We start from the raw sequence: 23749 nt of genomic DNA, 5'->3' as shown, positions 1-23749 counted from the left end.
ATTCATTATCCATTTCTTAATAGTGGAAGAGAGAGAAACTTTGCTTATCAAATTGATTTTGACATCAATTCCCTGGTCAAAAAACATTCTAGAATATCTTTAAAGAGCTGTGGACAGCAAACCACCTGCCACAGTAACAGCAAAAACTTCTGTGGACAACACCGCAAATCTATGCACATATTTTGAAGGTGAACAGGTTGATTTTTGTCTTCCAAGTTTTATTGTATCCTACAATCACTAAATGCACCTTCAAGATTTTTTTTTCCTGCAGATGTATGCAAAAAATTGTTTTCTGTGTTTCAAAGCACCTGACACTGTAAATATTCATGTACAATGGACTTTTGGGTAGGCAAGGACGTGCAAGACAATATTGCTAATTGGCTCTACTACTGACTGATGAATATTGAAAGAAAAAAAAAAGATTTTGATTTGGTTGTAAATGAAAATTTCCTTCCTGCATGTTTTCTTGATCTGACTGAGCAACTTTATTTCCTGTTCTCTGTTCTTTGTCAGTATTAAATTAAAATTCATCCAGTGGTGGCATCACAGTCTTCTTGCAAGAAATGTAAGAAATTACTGCAAGAGGGAACAGATTTTTAATGAAGTTTTAAAATAGTGATACAATAATTGAAATAAAAAATATTTTTAAACAGTTTTAAAAGATTGCTTGTAAAAATAAAGGAGGTTTTTACTAGTACTGATATTGTACCGCAGGGTTACCTATTACTGTTGAAGACATAAAATGACAGATATATATTTTAAGAAATGATAGATTATCTACAAAAGCTAATGTAGTTTTTGATGGTCTTCTCTGGAACACTTCATGTTTTATTTGGGATTTTTTGTTTTAAGCCTTTACTGTTTTCACAGAGTACTACAATATTAGCTCTGGATGTGGTCTCATAAATTCTTTTGGTAATATGTTTTCTGTATAAAAATGGTACTTGAACCCTAATTTGATATCGGTTCTCATTTCAACTCCTTTTTATGTGCTTACATTCCTTTTGCCTTGGAAGTGTGACTTTGATATTTAACCTTATCTACTCACATAGACATGAAGTGCAGAAGAAAATAGTAGATTTTGGTATAATAGCCTTAATCTATACACATTTTGTCCAAAATTTAATGGGAGATATTTGACTGATAGCTCCACAAATAATCAATGTATGTCATCATTTCATCACAACTGGCTAAAGGGTTAGCTCTGAATTAAAGAAAGAATGTTCTTTAATGTCTATAAACAAGTTAAGCACACTTTTTTCATTCTAGATGTAGTAAGTACAAAGCCAACATATATAGTAAAAATGCAGGCATTTCAAATTGACTGATGTTTACAACCAATGGTTTCACCACTCTTTGAAGGGCATTCCTATCCAGCTAATAAGATGGATTGTCTTGTTTTACAGCCAACTTCAAAGGTAGTGGATGAGATGCCAAAGTTTCTGATGAAAATATTTCAGTTGTGATAAAAGGCTCTTTTAAAATGTTGGACTTTCTTTTCCCCTTCTAATTTTCACTGAAGCTCAAAGCTGTCGAACTATTTCATTCTAAAAGTCAGCATTTGTCAACTTTCTCATGAACACTAACTTCCATTCATAGGAAAAAAAGTTTTCTAAAAAAATCAGTAGAATGGCTTGTGAGTGGGAAGAGGAAGGATAAAAGAGCTATTAATGATTAGAATCAGGATATCTGTCCTGCTGGGCTGGTTTCATATTTTGACAGTTACCTTTGATTAATTTTCATAAGCAAAGGTTAAAAAAAAAATAAAGTTGGACAGCTAAAAAAAAAGTTTTAGATTTTCATGGTTTGATTTCTTTTCCTGCAGTGTGTTTTACTCTAGTGCCTCCTGAGATCTCTTTTAATTTTCATGGCATCACAGCTTTCTCACTGATCTAAATGGATGTTGACATTTGAAGTTTGTTGATTTACAAAATGTCAGATAATTATAGGGGGGAAATGAATTACATCCTCCTCTCTCCAAATGAATGTTAGTATCATGTACTAACCTGGGATTATGAAAAAGTTAGTTATAACTAATGCAGTATAAACAGTATTTCTCTGTGCTCCCATGAGTCTTCCTGTAGTCTGATAGAGAAAGTTACAATTATATATATATATATATATATTTTTTTTTCTCTTGATAAGTACATCTCCTGGTCATTTTTTTTCATGAATCTTTCTCACAATGCCTCAAAGTGTCTAGTTTTGGAAACGGTTATGGTAGTCTTTCTAAAGAAAATTTTCTAAAGCTTAAGGAAATTAGTATGGTTGCAATGGTAGACTTAAAACTATACAGAAGTGAAAGAGAATGCTTTTGTCTTCCTTTTCTATTTACACGTGCTGAAAATACTTCTGCAAACAGTGACCTATCTTCTCTTACTCATTTTCAGATACATTTCATAACACTCTTTTTCTCAGTATACTTGAGGTTGGGATATCTGGAAACATCTTTTTTATTTTTGGTAAAATGTTTCAATGTTAGCCTATTACATAGAAAGTCTTTACAAAAGGACTGTATATCACCCACATCACTTCCTCTGAAGTGTTGATGAGCTATTAAATGCTAACAGTAAACAGCAAAATCAGTTAAATATAGATTTAAAGAGTAAAAGGTTATTTTTTGTTTGTTTGTTTGTTTCATTTATTAAGCATCAGAAAAGAGATGGCATTTTTGGTTATTTCTTTAACTGATGCCTAAAATATTGTCTTCGAAGCATCATTTCCAAAAGCATGGCCCTTCTCAGAGAACAAAACCTTAAGCTAAATACTTGAACATGAGTTAATTTTTCCAGCCTCTCTTGGTGGGAAACCTATGGTAGCATAGCAATCAAGTGGCTTTTGACCAACTAGAATTACATGCTGTATTGCTCGATCAGGAAAAAACAGAATGTTTTTGTTCATTTCATTCTGGGAAATTTAATGAGACATTAGATGACAGCAGTATCTCAGTGTTTCACTACTGAACATTTTTTTCAGAATATGAGGTGACATTAACCAATATTCATCTGACATAATTAGGTACTGAGTGCTTTAGGAAGGCTCTGCTTTTGCTCCTAGCATTATTTTCTTCAGTTAGTAGATTTTATTTTAGTAATCACTCCTTAAAAACTTCAGAAAATACCTCAGTGATAAAACATTGACCTGAAATTTATTTTTTTCATTTGTATGTAAGAATAGACTTGAAAAATTATACCTTTTTAAATTTTTCAAAACATATTAAGAAAATGCAGGTATTTCAAAGGTGATGGCAAAACTGCATTTTCTATACCTCTGCACAGAAATGAAGAGATAGAAAAGAAAATGAAGTATGAATAGTTCTTTAGAAGCAAGTTTGAACTATAAATTTGTATTTCAGATGAAGACAGATTTAAGGCAAATTATTAATTTTGTCATTGAATGAAGGGAGGATAGTGGCAAATTGGATATATAGTTGTTTCTAAGTAATGTAACACATTGATTTAAAAGTACCAGTTGACAAACTTCTTTGACAATTAGTATGGTGATTCATTTGGCATTTAAAACAGACTAGTTCTCTACTATATATACAGATAATATATTGCTTTTTCTCCGTATTTTTATTCCTTTCTGTACAGCATTTTACTTACTAGCTCATTGTACTTGTTTATCACTTTCAAAAATTTTATGGAGTTCTGTGAGACGAATACCCATGTGTGCTATGAAGAGATAATACTTCATTGAAAATTGAAACAATGAGAATGTGGAGAAATGAAACACATAAAATATAATGCACCTTAATCATTAAATACAAGAAAAATTGTGGAAGAATTCAGAATGGTTGTAGCAAAGTGTATTCTATGCATTTTGATTCTTCACCCAGAAAGTGATATCTTGAAATACATTCAGAGATACTTCTGACCTTTTCCTTCATGCTGAAAATTTTACTAACAACAGCAACAAAAAAATCTTTCATACTAATAGAAGGCTAATTTGTCCTCTGGTTAAACTATCAAATTCTTCTGTCTTTCTGAGATTTGTTTCTCATGTGTTTGTCTGTCTTCCCTTAATCTCATGTAACCAATTACATATCTAGTTTTCTTTGTCCTTTTGATAGTGCTTATGTATTTGCTGTTAGCATAGATACAAACTGGAGGGCATGTCCCCCAGATTTCATGTTTGAAGATCCTTCTTTTTAGCCAAATGTATAAAAGAATATGTCTGCCTATAATTGAGCAGGAAAATTGTATTTTTTTAAAACTTTCTTTCAATAGCAAGTTTCTCCCCTTCTTTTGTAAATAGCAGATTCAGTTTTGAATAAAGGATTAAGATTATTTTCAGAGAGTATAACAAACAACTGGTAATCCTTGATGTTTTTTATTTTTTATTTCTATAATAGGCAATTTCTAATCAGAGCATTTTGATGTCAGCTCAATGTCTTTTGAATTAGATTTACTGTCATTTCATAAAATGTAGCATCTTTAATCAGAAAAAAAATAATATAATTTAATGCAAGCAGCAATCTTTTGGGGGAAATGACATCAAAGACAATATAGACAAGTGTACCCTTTTTCTATAAAATCAAAGATGAAGGTCAAATGCAACAATCTGATTTGAAGCAATAAAATGATGGTGCACTCATTTTAAACGGAAGGAAAAGGAGTGAGATACCAAATGACTGTTGATGGCTTTCACTATTAGAGTTATTCCTGGTAGTCCTGATAATTACAATAAATGGTTTGATTTTTACTTTATGAACTCTGAAGAAAACATTATGTTGGTCATGCTACTTTGCTTCCTATTTTTTCTCAGTTCTTGTTGAAAAATTAGTGGAAAGGAGAGTGATCCTGAGAAATATAAATAATATAATTGGTACAAATGAATCTTTGTTTTGCATGCTGTAGTCTTGAAAATTCCCTTTCATTCTTACAGGTTTAGTGGTTGGCTTCACAGGCTATTGAAATATAGCTATAGGTATGATTTTTGATATTGCAGTCTTTCAAATTTTGTCATTTCATTCAGTTTTTGTAGAGCTGTTTCATATTCAGTAACTGCTTAACCACTTAGCTTTCTGGTTTTAAAACAGTTTTTGAATATATATAAATTTTTTCTGGTAGTAAGAGTCATAAAAATAAAATGTCTTGTATACAGATGGTATGGCTTATTAAATGGTTAGTATATAAAGACAAGCTTTCTTTGTTTTTCTGTGGCAGGATTTGCACTTGTACTCCTTTTTGATGCTATCTTGGTGATGTTCACAATACTCCCATTCCAATCTAATCAGGTCAGATTATTCATCCAACATACATTAATCTATTTCTCACTCTTTTTGTACATAATAGTACCCTCTCTGGCCCTCCAAAGCCCTCCAAAGTGTTCTATATTGGTTAAGATTGTCATGTACCTGACAGACCTGACATAATTGTTCAAACTTCTTTCTGAGAAAAGATTAATCCAACACTGACTGATGTATAAGGAGGTGTTTTGTTGTTGTTGTTGTTTTAATAATATAAAAATAGGCTTTTATTTCTACCCTTTTCTTCTTCTAAACAATGCTGGAATGTATATACACACTTGAGAGGAAATTTTCAAAAGTGTTCAATCTATTTGCCTATCGCCTGCTTCCAGTGAAGGTCAGAGTAAAAGTTAATGAGAACAATATTCAACTAAAAGCAGCAAATTCCATGTATGACCTAAATGTATGTATTTTGCAAGAAGAAAAGGAGATGTTAAGTTGCAGAGTTTAAGTTCCTAAATGTCAGCTTAGAATTGTTTTAGCTATTTGAGAAAGAATGAATTTAGGACTGTGTATTGCCAGGTTATGTTCAAAGCACCCTCATCCAAATTATCCTCACTCCTTTTCAAAGAGAGACTGAAAATAGCATCATTTTTTATTGGACCTGTGAGTGTTTGGAGAATAAATCTGTTAGCTTTTATTTGAAGAAATACCTGCATTGATACTATTACTAATAATGCTGTTTGATATTATGCTGGGAAGTCAAATTCTACTAAACAGCATAGTTCCTGTAAGAACTTAGTTCTTTCTTTTCCAGATAACATAATCAGCAATATTCTACCACATTTCTGTGATAAGGAATCAATTAGAAAAGAGAATTAAGTGATAAAAAGAGTGAGTGCAGTCACTGGAAATATATCCTGGCACATCTTCAGTTCTGGCTCCACTCTGTGCATGCCTAGACCATAAAATAGTACCTGCGACTGGAGAGCTATTTTCTTAAATGTAGTTTTTAAAAGTGGGGGAACAAATAGTCCAAAGACATTATTAAAATGTAAGCTCTAAAAGACAATGCCTTAAAAATAGCTTAGAAGTGAAATATGGGCAGAAACAGTGTCACAAAATCCTTATGAATTGTCTGTTGAGTCTGCACTGATTATAATTATCATGCTGGGGAATCAATACAGGAGTCGACATTTCAAGAATGAAGCCTGTGGGACAGATCATTTTATTTTTATTTTATTTTACTATTTTGTTACAATTCTTAACAAGATAATAGGGACTTCTGTGTAGGTTAATGGCCGTGAGCTTTTGCCTAAAAACTTTCAGTGCTGATAGTTGTCTGAGTAGTTGCTGAGTACTTTCCTGGTTAAAAATTAAATGTTATTATACTAATATGTTATTATACTAAGTGATTATACTGGAAAGAGTAAGGCAAGTAAACAGGTGAGAAATGGTGATATATATGTGGGCTATATGTCCCTTAGTGATGCAGAAATATACATTCAGTATCTATAAAATCTTTGCCATTTTTTTTTTCCAGCACATACATGATTTCATTTGCATGCAAAACTCATGTTAAAATTATGCTAGCCTTCCCAGTAGAACTTGAGAATTCTCACTGTCTTGTGATAAAAAATGGAGAAACATGATCAATACATTTTTCACAAAGAAGCCAAGAAAATCAGAGACACTACAGAACATCTCCAAAAGGCAGATGTGGTAGTAGTTTGAATAAAGGTACTGAATGTGTCAAGGAAGTTTCCTGAGAATAAAAGCATTTTATTACTGAAACAGGCCAAAGTCAAACTGTTGCACTGATTGAAGACAATACTTGTGTAGAAATTGTAAAAATAAATAGAAGAAATGATTCAGATCTCATTGTCTCATTCTACCATGTGATTTGAAATTGAGGATTTCAGTTGAATAAACTCACAGCATCGAATATCCCCTCTGAAGGAAATCGTTTCAAACCACCTCCACTATTTAGTGAATAGATAGATCATAAATTTTAACAGGTCTGTTACATAAGTGACACAACTGAAATGAGCAGGGTAGAAATACCTTTATGTGTCTGTGTTTTAGATACTGTGTCATTGTTTGAATAGGGAAAGCTTCATCACTACAACTCAGATGCTAGTGCTAACATGTATGGTAAGAATTAGGAAGCCTAAAAACCATTTAGAACAGCAGTTGCACCCACCTGTAGTGAAATCCTGGAAGCTCTCAAAGTAGTGTCACAATTCCCACAGAACTGATTTTCATCGTTTGCCTGTGTTTCCACTATTGTTTTAGGGTCTGAAACAACTTTTGCTTGCCTGCGTAACCTTGTCAAGTTAGATCTGACCTAAAATAGTAATGTAAAGTTCTAAGACATTGAATGCCACAGATCCGAGGAAAAGAGAAATGCAGGCCAAAATACTTTATGCAGCATTTGGTGAAGAAACTTGCTAGTAGGCCTTTTGTTGCCAGCTCCTAGAATCACGTGTATCGATGGGATCCTCAGGTTTACTTCTTAAAGTATGATCAGTATCTTTTACCAATCTCTGTCTCTGACCTAATATCCGCTGGAGCTTCACAGTCATCTTAAGTATGTTCACCCATCCTTCCTGAAAGCATAAAAGGACTAAAAAAAAAAAAAAAACAACTACAATTTAATCTCTTTCTTTCTATGCATGGAAAAATGAGATAGGGCTATGGCAATTTTACTGATTTTTTTTTTTTTTATATTATCTATATTAAATAGTAGCTGACACCTCAGCTTCGTTCCGTTTTGTATATCACCATAAGTTTCAATGCATTTATTTAGAAATGTTTCTGTAAGTTTGCATTCCTTTATGGAGTTTGTTCTCCTTTGTGGAGCTTTGCATGACTAGCTCTGAAGCTATTGGGTGGAAGTGGTCTCTGAATTAGGAAGCTGCTGTATCAGTAAATTAAGGCTGTATTAGGAGTGTGATACCTTTTTTTCAAGTTGTACACATCTAAAAATTAGGTGTCTAACCTGAGCTAATTGTCTAGGTTCTGTTTCTAATCAATGGAGAGTGTTAGGTACCTCCAAAGCAGGCTTTAACTTGCCCATTGTAGAAGGCTATCTCAGTGGTTTTCCATGCTCTTTACTACAGCAGTATCTGGATGTAACACTGGAGTTTACTCTGACTTAGTGCTGCAGTTTCAGTCACCTTACAATATGTGAAGGTGTGGTGGTTTTACTCGGGTGGGCGGCCGAGCTCCACCACAACTGCTCTCTCACTCCCCCTCCTCAAAGAGGAACGGGGAGAAAATATGATGAAAAGGGCTCAAGGGTTGAGATAAGGACGAGGAGATCACGCAGTAATTATTGTGATGGGCAAAACAGACTCAGCATAGGGAGATAGTAAGATTTATTACCGATTACTAACAAGCTAGAGAATTGAGAAACAAAGGAAAGAAACCAAAAGCACCTTCCCCCCCATCCACCCTCTTCCACCTCCTCCCCCCGAGCGGCGCAGGGGAATGGGGGTTATGGTCAGTCTATAGCGCTGCTTCTCCGCCGCTCCTTCTCGGTCACTCTTGTCCCCTGTGCTGTGGGATCCCTCCCGCGGGATGCAGTCCTTGTCGAACTGATCCGGTGTGGGCTGCCCACAGGCAGCAGCTCTTCAAGAACCGCTCCAGATGTCGGTCCGTACCACGGGGTCCATCCCTCAGGAGCGAACTGCTCCAACCTGGATCCCCCATGGGCAGCAGCTCCTGCCAGGTCACCTGCTCCTGCGTGGTCTCCTCTCCACGGGCTACAGGTCCGGCCCGGAATCTGCTCCGGCAGGGATCTTCCACAGGCCGCAGCCTCTGTTGATGTAGGTCCACCTGCTCCACTGTGGTCTCCTCCATGGGCTGCAGCATGGAACCCTGCTCCACCGTGGTACTCCATGGGCTGCAGGGGGACAGCCTGCTTCACCATGGTCCTCACCACAGGCCGCAGGGGACTTCTGCTCCTGCACCTGGAGCACCTCTCCCCCTCCTTCTTCACTGACCTTGGTGCCTGCAAGGCTGTTCCTCACTCCTCTCACTCTCCCAGCTGCTGTGTGGCACAGCATTTTTTTTTTTTTTTCCCGTCTTAAATATGCTCTCACAGAGGCACAAAACAACATCGCTTATTGGCTCAGCTCTGGTCAGCAGTGGGGCCCTTACCAAACATGGGGCAGCTTCTAGATCCTTCTCACAGAAGCCACCCCTATGGCCCCATGCTACCAAAACCTTGCCACATAAACCCACTACAGAAAGACAAAACAGAAAATACAAGTGCACTGAGGTACACACAAGCGCACATACAACAACAGCTTTTTACAGTCTGGTTTACTTAACCCAGTTATATAATAATAATATTCCACCATAATGAAGTTTTGTAATTATCAAATGAAAAAAGCAATGAACTTTTTCCATCAAAGGTGGAGAGAAGGAATACACCTTGCTGCCGTGTAAGCTGCAGCATTGATCAGGCACAGCATCTCCACTAAGGAGACAGTAGTGTAGCAATTTTTCTCTTTCAGTGCATTCTTTCTTGTTTTTTGTTGTGGTTGCGACTGTCTTATAACTCCTGGTATGTCCTTTGTGTTCTCAAAGTGTGTGGTGTAGTTTGTGTATGTTGGATAAATGCTCTTTTGGTCTCTTTCTTAGGCATTAAGACCTGGGGACTGTAATTTGCCATTTGTACTTTAATCTTTCCAGCTTCTGATACTATCCCATGCTTGCACTTTCAAGGCATGTGCAGTAATCCTGCATGTATTCTCAGAGACTTCTGCTACAGAAAAAACTTTTTTGAAGTATACTCTCAAGAGTATAGTTCATAGAATTGAAATTAGATTTTTGATGCGGAATTAGGTGAGTTGAATACCAGATGAATGTCTTTTTATCTGAGGATATTCCACATCCTTAGTTAATGTTTTACCAGTAAAGCTTTCTAAGAGAAATTAGAAGAGAAAATCTTGTTTCCAGTTTGCTTTCTTGTGTTGATTTTTTGTTTGTTTGGTTGGTTTATTAGTTGTTTTGTTTTGTAGGATTAGATACTGGAATCAGCTTCAAATCTAACTTCAGCAATTCCCTGGTTAATGTTCTAGCTGGGATGTTACCTATCAAGCTCAGCTGCATTACTTTTGACTTATAGTATGTATAGTTTCTGTGCCATAGCTGTATAAGGCTTTACAACTTAAACCCTCGTTTGAAAAGTAGCACTTCTCTTGACATGTGAAAACACGGACCCCAGCTAGTGCTTCTATAAAAAGAGGTCAAATTCATGCCAAGAAATACTTTTCTAACAAATCGTCAGTCTGACTGATACTGCAGCTGAGTCCTGCTGAGCCTTGTAAAAGCACATGCATTATAGAAGGCATACAAAGATCATGTTGTGTGTTAGAAAAGCACAGACATTTGTGCTACTGCTGTTTTCAGTAAGACAATTTAGTGCATCGGTATTGGTTACCTAGCTTGCATATTTACAAGTAAACAAACTAGGACCATGGTAAGGGTTCAAGCACTGCTAAGCAGTCATCCATGCATTTTTGCTGACATACTCTCTGGCATAGGTTTGGTTTGCTCCAACCTAGCAAGCTCTCAGACAGTTCTCAGGAATGACTGGAGTCACAGGCATATGCTCGGATCTGTTCCCAACAGGCACATTAGGCTACTGTACTATTTTGAAGATGAAAATAATTCTGGCTTGTGAATAAAAACTGTGCTGTGCTGCCAGCTTCAGAACCAGAGATAAGTACCTAGCCCATTTTATTTACTCTTTGCCTTCAGTAGACCAGTGCCAATCTTAAAAGTACCAGGTATTTTTGTGGCAGTGATACAGTCTATCTGTGTTTTTGTTTGTTTGTTTGAGTCTGGTAGCTGTGTGATACATACACTACAGTACTCCCACACTTGTTTGTTCTAGTTTTTTGAGACTATCTAGTGCCCCAGTATGCCTCACAAGTTGGTCTTTAGGCCAGCCAGTGTTCCTTACCCCAACAGCACAGGCACTAAGCAGAGGTCCTTTACTGAGAGCATTCTCATGTTAGCGTTTGTATAAAGTGGAAGTTGTCTTGAAATTTAGGTCCTTTTAGGTCTTGTAGAAGTTTTGAGAGCAAACATATAACCTTAGAATACCTATCTTAAAAATATGCCTGTGAGTCCCATTGGAGCTCCCAAACTTTTGCATCTTCCGCATCCCTGTGAAGAGTCCTTCTTCCTGAGATCCAGCTCCTGTTCAAGAACCTGAAATATTACAAGCTCTGAGGATTTTAAAAACTTGGCTCTCAACCTTGACTGAAAACAAGCTCAAGGAGATGTGAAAATATCAGGACATTCAAACAGAGATGCTTAAGAGGCAGCAGAAATATGTATGCATATTAGTAGGTGCTAAAAAATGTCATCACTGTAGCAAAATGTGCTCCATCTGATAAGCTTGATCTCATTAATGCTATAAAAAGTAACAGTGTACAACACATACACCAGTATGAGGATTATCAGTATATATCTGCAGATACGACAGGGTTATAAAGAACCTAAGGATGCATATCTCTAATTGTGATAATGCAAAGAATAAAGTTTCTCATCCTCTGCAATGTGTCCTAATGAAGAGCACTACTGAGGAGTATGTCCACAGCTGAACAAGGGATTTGGCAGCAAATGTAACAGGTAAGGCAGCACATAAACTGGGGCAGTCAAACTGCCTAAAATGATTGATCTAAAATCTGTAAAGACGTTGAATTTTTAACAGATGAAAGAAAACGAAACTGCTTGCCTGGAACGAAAGTAGTCCCCAAGCAAAAAAAAATAAATAAAAAAAGAAATGTTGGCTGTACTGTGAATTTTGTAAGAAATGGCTTTCTGGAGAGCTCACAAAATAATATTGCTGAAGATAGGCAGTATGAGTTTTGTTTCAAAGACTTGGCTTCATAGCAAAAGCTGGAATGAGAACTTTCTGTAATTGCCATTTCTAAATCTTTCAAGGCAAGAAAGTTTAGTCATTTTCCCCATGAAATTGCACATTGCTAATCAACCCCTTGGGGAAATTCAAAGTTAAAAAGGGTGGTAAACAAGGCAAAGAAAAACAGAAACAGTAATATCAAAGCAAAATGAATAGCTAACTGAACTTAAACAGAAGAAAATGAAAGTTAGACAAAGATGGAATAAGATAATCCCTTCAATTAGTGTTAAACTGTCAAAACTTTTTCATCTTGTGAGATCAATTATTAATAGAAGGTAGAAATGCAAAAACATACATGTGCTCATAATTTAGAGAGCGTTTCTGAAATGACGGGAAATTTACAAAAATAAAAATAAAAAATGCACTTCAAGAGTTAACAAACATCTTGCTTTTGAGTTGCTTCTAATCTGAATCTTGTCCCTGCAATAATTGCATATGCCTTTCTCAGCTCCTGACTTCTGCCCGTAATGTCCTGAAGAAGACCTTCATCTATCTCTACTACTATGTTAACATACAGTTATGAATTTTAAATGCACCACGGTTGTTCAAGTGGTCAGTCATCAGGTAGAGGAAAATGAAATGACAGAAGAGAAACAAGCAAACTGCTGTAGCTGTGATGCTTCATTAAGGTTCCTGAAATGAAAACGTTCATGAGAACTTGACTTTGAAGTCATTATCCATAAAGCTGTTTTTCAGAAGTAATGCCGAGAGGAGCTGATCTAGTGAGATAAGCTTTTTTAATACATGGTGAATTATATGTAGTAGCTTTCTTGCAGCTGTGTCAGCTTCCATAGGAGTTAACAGGGGGTTATGTAAACAGGATGTAGACACAGGCTGGCATCAGCGTGGATTTCCTTATCAGCCTTGTCATGTGCACTATTACTTAGACTCATCAAAACAAACAAGCAACAGTTTCGTAGAGGAGAAATGTAAAAGCACTATTGGTTTGATATCAGGATAGCAGCTGCAAATCAAACAAAGGAGATGTGCTTAAGTACACAACAGGATTTAAGTGTTATATCAGTACCACTATGGTTGAGAGGCATTTTTGTTATAAGCATCTCTCTACAGACACACATAGCTTTCTGAAAAATTCTTTTGGATGAAAACTGTCACATTTATTTTCAGCAGAAAGGTGATTTTTTTTCAAGTTTATAAAAACTGCAATTTGATACTTGTGAGTTGTGAGCTTAAAAAGGATACTTCATCCGATGAGACCTATTTCATTTTTTTTAAATCCAAAGTATGTGAGAAATGACTGTTCTAAGAATTATTATTATTATTTTTTAAATGCTACCGGCATATAGAAAGTATGTTTTCCATATAGTGAAATATTTTCATTCAAATGCACCAGCAGCATATAGTTAGTTAGTGTGGAACAAATAAGGATGTTGGTCTGTTGTATAGAGAGGATAACTAGTAACATTTATTTGCAGAAAAATTAGGTCTAAAATCCACTGGGGAGAATAAGCAGAATTATTTATTTTAATCTCCTGGTATGAGAGGAGAAAAAAAAAAAAAAAGGAAATCATGTAGAAAAGCAGGAAATTAAGTCATTCTTGAAAATTTAAAATCCAGAAGATAAATTCCTCCCAAAAGTAATAATAATTTTAAAAGTACATTAACTATATAAGAAATTCTTTGAAGCTTTAAACTGTGCTTCTGCTTTCCATCTGTTCTCCTTCAAATTTGTATTTGAAATGTTTCAGTTTACAAGGAAATTGCAGTTGCCATCTCTGAAGACACAGGCTGAGGCGGAGCTTTAAGCTAAAATGTTACTTTCTATATGTTAGCATTCAGAATGGTGGGGAGAAAAAAATTCCCATCTTCAAGGGTACATTCAATGACACGTGTGCAATTCTGTTGATATCACTGGTTTGTATACCATTATTTTACTGGCAAGTAATTAATCAAAATCATACTGCAGAAGGAAAGATGAAATCTTTTTTACTCTCTTGTACCTGTGATGGAATTAAGCAGATTAAAAACACTGAAAACATATAAAAGCACTTTTACAACTTTATTCAGTAAGATGAACAAGTAGAACTTACAGATGTGGGCATGCATCAAATCTACTGAATAAAAAACATTTTTTTCCTTTTTTTTTTTTTTCCCCTGGAAGGTATTCTAAATATACTCTTTACTAGTGCTGCCTGTTCTATAAAGTTCACATACTTTGTTTTTCCACTAATATCTTAAAATGCTGCACAACTTACTGCTGTTGAAGCATATTCCTATATCAATTACACAAACATCTCATTCATTAAATGTTTGAGAAAAGCTCAATGAGGTTGGCTATTAATAGCCAACTTTTATCTAGCAAATAAGTATGCTTATTACCAAATTTGTAGTATTTCTTTAGTAAGATGTATTGCTTCTTAATTTGGGCTCAAACAATTTCAGATAGTGGTCACCTTATATTTTCTTCCTTGTGTCAGTGATTACTAACATTCTGAAACAGGGATACCTTTATTCCTCCTGGTCATGGAGGAATGAGGAACATCAGTGGTGGCAGTTCTACAGGCTAGGGAATTGCTGATGTTTATAAAACTAGCTGGATTCATCTCATACACCATTTCATAAATTTCACGAGGCCTAATGATACCTTTTTTGAGAAATGAAGATGTACTAACATGCACCAGTATTTTTTATTCTGCTTTAATCAGCATGTGTTGTACAGACACTTTCTTTCTTGTCTTGTAAACTTCCTGCTCATTTTTTTTTTTTTTTAAATGAAGTTCTTGGGAACTGTAGAAACAGTGTTAATATGATTATAGTCTGTCAGATATTTATTTTTAGTCATCGAGGGAGGATTCAACATTGTATTTTAGTCTGTAAATGATGGTAATTAAGTGACAAGGATACAGGGGAAAGTTTATGTTTGTATCTCTACTTTCTTCCTTTTGCATATAGCAGATAATTAAAATATACAGCCTAATTATATACAATTGAAAAAAAAATAGGCTTTCTGCACTCCAAATAGAAATGGAAATATCAATAACTCATTTTATATAGCTGAAGTATTAAACACAACTTACACAGCATTAAAATAAAACACTTCACACTCTTGCCGTGTTTCTTAGTCAAAACGTGGCATTCTGCATTGTTGATTAATAGGCTGGGACTCAATTTTACAACTCTATTTTTCTTTCCTAAAGAAAGAAATCCAACTTTTTTTTTTTTCTTTTTTTTTGGGGGGGGGGGGGGGTGGGGGAAGAGAATAAACAACAAACACTAAACAAAAAGTCATAATAAATACATTCTCTTTAATAGGCACTGAGGGGAAGGGGTAGGTCTAACACAAGTGTATAGAGCCTAGGATGCTAGTTCTGTGCGATTTACTTGGTTCCAGTCCCCTTTCTTTTTGCACTTTCTCTTTATGTTTTATTCCAAATAGTACTTGCCCCCCCCCATGATCATTACTCTGTCTGTGTAGGACAAGTACACTGCTTTACATTGCCATCTCCACTGAAAGGCTTCACTCCTTTTTTTAATGTATTTTGTATCATTCTGTTACCTAAGTGGACAGGGGCACAGTTTTGACAGTGAGGGGAACATTTGCAGTGGTGTAGATTCTCCACCAGATTAAGTGTAAACCAAGAAAAATGTCTTAAAGAAGAAATTTACCTCACACATTAGATAGGTTTCATGCAGAAATTACCCTGTAAGGTTGTGTGGCCGGTGCCAAATCTAGAGCCAGTCCTGATAATTGTAATAGTTCCCAGTAACAGTAAAAGCTGTGAATTTCTTATAATACAAATCATGGAGATATCTTTATCGTTTCTGACCTACCTTAAATCTTAACTCATAACCTGGAAGTAAAGATGCTATTATCAGAAAAACATATCCATAACTGTTCAATGACTTGATATGAAATTAGATATTTCACTTCAATTGTTATATGAGGCATATAAAACATTTATGTAGAACTTTATGTTTTCCAAACATGCCCCAGGGAGTGTAAGAATAATCAAGTATAAACTACTTTTAACTTGAAATACCAATAATAACAAAAAGGTATATAATACAAATTTTAATGACAACTAGAAACTGTGGTAATTAAAACTGACTTGACCTAAATCTCACCATAAAAATATATTAAATTCACTGTGTTTTATAATTTATACTGTTGTGCCAAGGAAATAAAACATCTACTAGAGAATAGTCCCACTCATGTAGCTCTTTAATGCTACGATTATGAGAAATGTTATATTGAGAAATGTTTAAGAAAACTGTGGCAAATGGGATTCTGTATTTAATGTGCACCTGCACATATCCTATTGTATGATACTTCACCAGCATTGCTTTAAGTACAGAAATTTGGCTTCACTCTTATTTGACACTAAGACATGGTCATATCTTGGAAGTCAGAAATATTCAGAAGAAATTAATAAATTTGTCACTATTGTGAAACAGACTAAGATAACATGGGAACATACCATAATGAGAATGGTGTTGTCACTAGCTTCATTTGATCTGAAGCAGTTAAGTTACCACATGCTTTTCTTATGATACAGTTTTACCAAGATAAATACTGTCAGTTTAGAATGAATTGTGCAGAAATTTAAATACATTGATCTTTATTTTGAAATGAAATTACTGCTGCTGGTAACAACAGAATAAGGTATCTTGTGCTTTCTTGTCAAAAACTAAGTAGAGAGTAGGAGAATAATGTTCAAGCAAATTAATCATATCTGGTGGAGTAATTTTCCCTCAGAAAATGCAAATTTTAATATAATGGAAATGTTTCTCAAGACCATATCAGTTCTGTCAAACTTGTCAATGGAAATCATGCAGTCAATAGTAATAGCTGGAAAATGGAAACTCCATTTCACCAAAAATAAAAATAAAAATATTGAGGTTTGGACATCTGACTCCATTCCACATCAATGTGGTACGGATAACATTCAAATATTTTCATGAGAAAACAGCACAGTATTTGAGAGACAGATTTACATCTTTATAATACTTGATGTGGTGCCAGAAACAGTCTTACATATTCTTAATGGGCGCTCTAATAGTGACTCTTGGCTCAGCTGAATAAAGTGTGACTTAATCTTTGTCCTCTTACATCACCTTCTAAAGGTTTGGAGGATTAAACCTATTAACCTCTTTTTTTTTTTTTTTTTCTCCTTTCTTTGTCTTAAAAAACATGTAGGTTGGTTGTCATGTTATGATGATCCTGATGCATTGCTTCTTGGATTAACCACTGCCTATTCCGAGATTCAACTTTCTCTCTCTTCTCTGTTATGGGCTGCAGGAATGCACTTAAATTCCAGTCTCCAGTTTAATATCACAACCCAGTTCTTAATTTTTTATAATTTGAAAAAAAAAATATATTTTTTTTTATATCAGACTTTTCTAATCCAAGGCAAAATTTTACTTTTCATGTGCACATATTTTAATAGCATTATTCTGTCGTAAGAAGAAATCCCTACTTACACCAGACTCAAAGAAGTTGTAATTTCCCAGTACAAGCATTGCTTTTATATTTTTCTTCCTCCTTCTTCCTGAAAATTTCATCATTAATCTGATACCTTCCCTGACAAGTTCAGTGGATTATGTATTTTTAACAGAATTTTCTTACCAGAAGCCTTACCATTCAGTGGTTATCACTGTCTGTAATGTAACTATCAGACCTGTGGTGCTCTGGCTGTGTTCTAATTTATAAAATTGAAGTGCCACTGTTCACTAATTTTCTATGTAAGAAATAAACTTGTTAGATGTAGATGTGATAAATACTACCAAATAATGGATTATATTGTATAAACGAAACAATAATTGCATTATGGTAGCTACTAAAATGGTTTTTAAGCCTATCCCCAGGATAAAAGTTAAAACGATTAATACTTTTAAGTTTACTGAAATTGGCCATTTCTAATTTAAAGCAATCTGTGCTTTTTGATAGAGTACTAGAATTCTGTTGAACATGCTCTAAAAATAATAATCTATGATAATATAAATGTATTTTAATGTTAATAATGTGAGATACATTATTGAAAGCATAGCTATGCGGGGAAAGCGTGTTCATTGTAAGTGCTACAAAAAGATATGTTTTTCTACAGAGTTTCAAATCAGCATTTTTTTCTTCTAAGGAATAATTACAGGAAATCTTCTTAATAGCTTTTCTTTTAAAGCCTTCATACTATTCATGTTTATTGCTGTATTTCTTCCTGGCATGTTATGCTAGTCCCCCTCGTTCCCCCCAAATATATTTCCTCCATTGCTCTATGATACTTCAAGGTCTTTGAGTAGTTGTCATTATATCATGCATCTCCTCCACTTTTTTTAGCTAGATCTTGAATTTGTTTAAAGCTATTCATAGTATTTTTCCCATATTTTATAGCACTGTGGTCTCAGTAGGTGAATAATGTTAAAATATTAGAAGAGTATGGGTGGGTAGCAGATGAAACTTGGGCTTTTTCTGGCTTCTAGTAATTGGAATTGGAGGAGTTGCTGGGTTTGTGAGTGCATACACAAACATTGTCACGTATGCTCAGTTTTTTTCACAGAAACATTCATAGAAATAATACAAGTGGCAACATAACGGAGCATGAGCAATTTGCAAACTCTTCGTGAAACGTTTAGTGTAGTTCCACCTCTCAGTCTTCTCACTCTAGGTGTTTCCAAAGCAGACTCAGCAAGCCAGAGAGGACACTCACTCAGTGCAGTGGGACCAAAGCACTCCTGGTGGCATCTTGGCAGACATTCTGTATGTCCTTCTGCATAAGGTGACTGTAAGGTGAGGACAATGCTGATGTTCTGTAGATGACTATACACTATACAGAACAATTTTTTTTTAATATGTGAGAGAAGATAATCCCAGACAAACTTGGCCTCTTTACAGTTTAGATGCCACTGCATAGGGTGTTTTTTTTACTCATTATGAATATATATGCATTATTAATTTACTAAGAAGACCCTTTTTAATAATTGAAAACTTTTGAGAATGTCTCACTAATGTTTCAGGGATCTTGGCCTGGTTCTCCATCAGGACTTTCAGTACAAACTTCAGATTAAGTGCAGTCATACATTTTTATCTTTACATTGCAATTACCATGAGAGTGGCAGAAACTGTGATAAGGTTCACGTTCTCAGTTACAAGCACTAATTATTTGGTCTCAGACTCAAGTGGCGCAGTAATCATCATCAAGCCCAGTAACTAATGATAATAGATGAAAACCTGCTGATCTCCCAGCTGCCAGTGAGGATGAGAGAGAAAGATTATGGAGGCAGAGTAGCAATTTCTTTAAGACTGCACTGGGCTATGAATATTATCTTAACGGCTTTCCTCAGCTTTTGTTATGAATAATAATAAAAATAGTCTTATCTGAATTCAATTTAGGTATCCAAAATCCATTCTTTAAATATAAATTATATATGTTGCTTAGCTAGCAACTCCATTACCCTGAAATTTTCAACGCACTGGACAATCAAAAATGAACATTTAGAAAATTTTGCTATAATGTTTTGTAATTTTTCTATCTTCAGTTTTCTCTGTATATATTTAACAACTTAAAGCCCCTAGCTTATTTGCTGTCATATTTATTTGATTAAGAAAAATAACAGTTACGCATTTAGTCACATAAATTATAGAACTTGATCTTAAGACTCAATTCATGCTGGCAAGGCTCAGCATCATCAGAGAATTTCAATGATTTTCATAAATGAGGAGTAGAAATTGGAGTTTTCGGTGCTTGACACAAGCAGAGCTGCAGAGCCTTGCTTCAGAAAGTTTTTGTAACATTTCTGGTCTCTGCCTGAGAATTTTGAAAATACACATTTTGTAGTATGTCATCTCTTGAATTACATTAAGAAACAGTATTGAAACTTAATGGAGTCTTCTGTTTGGTGTATTGACCTTGTGACATCCAAAAATTGGATAGAGATAGAAACATAGATTTTGATCTTGAAAGAAGTTATTATTTTGAAAATTATGCTGTTTTCTCATCCATAGATGTATGATAGCAGAACCACCACTTGTAGCTACTCAAACAGAAGCAGAAGTTGGGATGTTACAATGACACGTGAAACTTTGGGAAAAAGTGCATTCAAATACATCTCCACAGATCTCAGCTTTGACTGCGCTGACGAGGGTTATGCAATGGCTTTGGTAGCAGTATATTTTTGGCTGGGTTCCTGTACAAAGACTGCTCTATCTAACCAACTGCTAATTCTTGATAAATGGGAGAGTAGATTTTTTTTTTTTCTCTCCTTTTCTGCAGTGTCACTCCTCAGTACCCTGTCAAATTATAAGTTTGTCTCATAAGAAATGTCTGCTAATTTCCAACCTAAACCTCCCCTTGCACAACTTGAGGCCATTCCCTCTAGTCCTATTACTAGTTACCTGTGAGAAGAGGCCAACCCCCAGCTCCCCACAGCTTCCTTTCAGGTAGTTGTAGAGAGCAATAAGGTCTCCCCGAGCCTCCTCTTCTACAGACTAAACAACCCCAGTTCCCTCAGCCGCTCCCATAGGACTTGTGTTCTAGGCCCTTCACCAGCTTCGTAGCCCTTCTCTGGACACCTTCTGGGGCCTTGACATCTTTCTTGTAGTGAGGGGCCCAAAACTGAACACAGTACTCGAGGTGCGGCCTCACCAGAGCTGAGTACAGGGGGACAATCACCTCCCTGGTCCTGCTGGCTGCACTATTCCTGATACAAGCCAGGATGCCATTGGCCTTCTTGGCCACCTGGGCACACTGCTGGCTCATGTTCACAGCTTTTGATTATGCACGGAAAATGTTACCTATGCAATGCATGAACTGGAGTATTTTTTAAAAACATGCAGCAGTTTTCATTGAGTTAGTATATTCTTAGTTGTAAGGACAGTATTTTACAAAACAGAAGCTGGAATGTAGTGCTGTGATCCAGACTGAATATTTTCTTATCAGTAGAAAATTCAAACAAGCCTCAGCCAGGTTTGAAAATCTCTGAGTCAAAAATAAATGGAGGTTTGAAGAGTGGAGTGGAAGTATCATAAAAGCTTGCTCTGTTCTTACATTTCTACCATTTTCTGTTTACAGCCACCATTGAAAACAGGATTGCTAAGCTAGACAGCCCTTTGGCCAGTTGACTTAATATTTTTATTTAAAGAAAGATTAGGACAGTATATACCAGATGTGTGAGATTTTGAGGATGGCTTTTGATGTTTACATTAAGCACTAACCCAGCCTATTTGTAAAACAAAAATTAACCAGGCAAGCTATTCACTGATTTGCATCTTAATCTCAGCTGGAAAATTCTAATTGCTTTTGACATAAATCATTGGTTGCATTTTGAAAATCATGTCCCAGCATTTTTTTGTCACATTGAGACAGAAATGAGAAAAAAAAAATTGTACCACAATTTTATACCAAATGATGAATATATATATATATATGTTTATATATATATTTATGGACAAGAGGAGTGAACAAGAGCAGCAACAAATCTTCTGTCTCCTCAGGGCCTTTCAGAATACTTCATGTCTTCTGATCTTAGGCCTCTGCTGTGTTTTGGTCAGGGACTCTCTGTATGCCTACAGGATTAACTGTAATATTACAGGTAAGTAAATCATACCTTACGCTCATGAAGAGCTTTTTTAACCTGGCAATCTCAAAGTACTTTACCAAGAGAGGAAAATTTTGTACCTCAATAGTATGAAAACTGTGGCAATTGAAAACATAGCTTTCTATCACTGGTCACAGTGCTATATTAGTTCATACAACTTTGTGCTGGATTGACAAAACAGAACACTCAGTTAAATAATTGGATATAAGGGCAAGTGCAGTTATTAGTTTTAAATATGCTCTTTTATTATTTTAATGAATAAGATAGAAGAAATAACTAGGTGCTACTCAAGTGTCAGAGCTCCCCAGGGACTGGGAGCAGTGCAGCCTGTCAGGCCAGGGCCTGGCAGCCCATACCGTCCTCCTGCCCCACCCAGTCCCAGCACCTCCCTGGTTATGTGAATATCCTGGTTTTGTTATATCCCTGGCTGAGGCCAGGACGTGGGCCTGTGGTGGGGCAGAGCTGTGGGGAGCTGGAGCCAGGCCCTGCTGCGGCCGTGCTGGGGCAGGGGCTGGCAGCCCCTGGCTGATGTGGGGTCTAGGGGGGCCTAGGGGATGGGCCGGGACAGGCAGGGCTGGTGTCACTCTCATGGCCCTGGCACCAAGAGACACATTTAGAGATTTAAGTGATAATTTAAAACTGTTATATAGGCCCCTAAAATATCTCTTAGTTAATATCATAAGATGCAGTTCTGGAGATTCAAATACGTATTTTTGCCTTTGCACTTAGTTGAACGTGCCACTAGTAATGCAGGAGTAAGTTTTAGCACATTCTTTTTAATGCCATCCAGATGTTATTTCAGAGAACAGTCTTTGATGGAGAGAATGTTGTGACTTTTTTTTTGTGGAAGTACCCTTAAAATGAATAGGAAAACTGAAGTAGCTGCCAAAGTTCTCACATGTTTTCTGAAAATGTTGGCTTGGTATTTGAATCATTGACTGAAGTTAAGAGTAGGAGATGCTGTTAAGGAGGCACACATCAGTCATTTTCACATTTTAATAGCCTCCATATTCATTATACTGTTCTCATGCAAAACATGAAGAAAATTAGCATTTTGTCATGATCCTCTATCAGTTCAATGCTTAACAGTTGGCATCACCTTATGTGTCAGATGGGTAGTTTTAACTTTTAGGAAAGAAATGCCTATTTGAATAAACTGTCCTGCATTTCACAAACATACCGCTGAAACATCAGAGGACCTTTGCTGTAAAAGGTGTGAAATATATACCTGGGACAGGAAAAGAATACTTTGAAAAAACAAAACCTTAGTGGTATGTTTGAGATCTCATGACATGTTATATTTTGTAAGACTATCCCTACAGCAATGAGAGACTGTTCTAATGCTGAAGCTGTTTATAAAAGGAGATATCATAAATTGATTTTTTAAAGAAAATTTAAAATACATACACTCTTTTATGTATGTTTTGTGTGTATGTTTTTTCTTTCTTTCTCCACTTCATGTTTAAATCTTTTGATCTAATAGTAGGTGTAGGCCATGTTGAAGCAAATGGTAAAACTCCTTTTGACTTTAGTAAGTTAGTGGCTTCACCTATATGGAGCTTTTAGGACATAATGAGTACCCTGAAAGACAGAGTCTAGAATGAAGTATTAAAAAAAAAAAAAAAAACTTGATCTGAAGGCACAGCTATTTATCTTAGAGAACTTTATATACTTTATATATAGCTCCCTTAATTTTAATCTATTATTGTATGCAATGCTAGTTGCTTTGTGTTGATTTTCACGCTTTATGATATATATATATTTATTACAAATGTAAAAGCTAATGCAATTATAATTATAGACTCTTCCATACAGTTGCAAGAGTTTTTCTTTGTGTAATTGCTGAAATATTGAAAATCCACAAAGGCAGCACGTATCTCTTACATAATTATAGAGATAATTTTTAAAAACAAAGTGAGGTTGTGGAAAGTGTTTTTGAAGATTTGTGTAGGCAAAGAAGACAAATTGTTTCATGATGGAACATGAAGAACAAATGGAAAGATTTGTACGCAGTCCTAAGATCAGAGATATAAGCATTTGATGTGCAGCTGTAGCTGTTGAATTTA

The 23749-nt window shown here is 35.6% G+C and overlaps 1 protein-coding gene across 1 annotated transcript in view; it reads left to right on the top strand.

Moving 5' to 3' along the window:
* Positions 1-23749, top strand: part of PRKN (parkin RBR E3 ubiquitin protein ligase) — a 761494-nt gene that overhangs the window by 188459 nt on the left and 549286 nt on the right. The gene's annotated exons all lie outside the window — the stretch shown is intronic.

The sequence above is a fragment of the Cygnus olor genome, chromosome 3, assembly GCF_009769625.2.
Source record: "Cygnus olor isolate bCygOlo1 chromosome 3, bCygOlo1.pri.v2, whole genome shotgun sequence".
In the NCBI taxonomy this organism is placed as follows: Eukaryota; Metazoa; Chordata; class Aves; order Anseriformes; family Anatidae; genus Cygnus; species Cygnus olor.
The sequence above is the reverse complement of the archived record's forward strand: the minus strand, read 5'-3'. Positions and strand labels throughout refer to the sequence as shown.